Raw genomic sequence first — 1,662 nt, forward strand, 5'->3', positions numbered from 1 at the left:
TGCCATGGATTTTGTAGTGGGTAAGATTTGCTTAAAAATAGCAGTGAATTGCATGAACACCTTTATATTAACAGTAGTTAAATATTGACTTCAATTTCAATATTTTAAAAATCAAGTTTTGCAGAATATCTTTGTATATTGTTCCTGATATTTGGCAGATTGCTGTTGGCAAATGCTCCTGTAGTGCCTCAATCACATCAATGCACAGATTGCTGTGTTGCCATAAAACTAATTTCATTTGCAATTTCCACATGGGGTGAGGAAATCGCAATTAAGTGACTGAGGCATGAGTGTGTTTCATTCTGCTACATCTGTAGTCAAGATAATTGTCTTTATTGGAGTGACAGTACAGACACATAGGTCAGTATTATTTGAAATTTCTTCACCAAGATTCAACAAGACTGTTAATGAATGTTTAAAGTATGACATAGAATAACATTAATATATTATACTTAATGCTTATTCTCTCTCTTCTGCTGCTCAGAGGGCTAACTGGCATTAGTCAGGGAATGGCGAGCAATTTCTTGTGCATCACTTGTTATATACGTTCATATATATATTTGCCAGCTGTTATTCTTTTCCCTTTATCTTAGTAAATAGTTCTATCTCAACCCATGAGCTCTATTTTCAATTCTCTCCCCATCTCCCTGGGAACATGGTGGAGTGAGCAAACAACTGTGTGGTGCTGAGCTGCTGCTGGGTTAAATCACAGCACTCGTGACTGTGCTTCACAAGATCTGTCGTGCACAGGTTAAAGGAAATGGGATAGCTTGCAGCAGCAGCAACACAAAACCTAAATCTTATCTTCAATGAATCTGTGAAATGTTTTGCTGCTGACTTCATTGGGGTCAGAAGTGGACTGTCTAATTGGGAAACTTGTTTTTAACAGTCAGTCTAGATTTTCACCATTGAAAACAAGTGAAGATGTGAGCTTGAAGGGTCTACTCCTCAAAATAGAAATGTATTCTTACAACCTCCAAAATTTTATTCCAAAATATTAAGGGCCAATGTAAGGAATAAATAAATTCACTACAAAATAATTATTATTTCACTTCCTTTGATTTCATAAGCTGAATGCTCCTATTAGATAGTATATTTGAGTAATGCTTGAGGAATTGTGCCAGTAGTAGAAGGAAGCACATATTCTTCCCTAGTTACAGCTGCAATGTTGATATAAGGCTTTTAACCAATGGTCAGGACAATGTGTGAATGTGCCATAGTATAAAACATAACTACATACAGGTACTGCTTCTGATTTCTTAGCTATGTCTGAGTGAAATTAGTTCATTTGAGAACTTGTGAACAATAATATGAAAATATGGACCTGTACAGGAGCTTAGAAATTCTGTACCAAGATTATGACACTGCAAAGTGCTTTTGTGTTTTTTAACCCAACATGGTAAAGCCAAACTGGTGGAATAATTATCTGATTTTTTTTAATTAGAACTTGTTAGTGTTTCATAGACTTCAATATCAATCTAGTACTAATATTTTTTAAATCATAATGCACAAGTAGTACTTAAAATGGATGCTAATTTTGGCAGTAATTACAATTTTCAATGGAACTTAGCTCCATGTGACCTCCTTGTAGAAACAATAGTATTTTGCTAAGTTAACAGTTTTTTTGCTATGTTTCTTGGGGGAGAAGTATGTTTGTAAAAA

This window comes from Meleagris gallopavo, chromosome 3 (assembly GCF_000146605.3).
Source record: "Meleagris gallopavo isolate NT-WF06-2002-E0010 breed Aviagen turkey brand Nicholas breeding stock chromosome 3, Turkey_5.1, whole genome shotgun sequence".
NCBI lineage: Eukaryota > Metazoa > Chordata > Aves > Galliformes > Phasianidae > Meleagris > Meleagris gallopavo.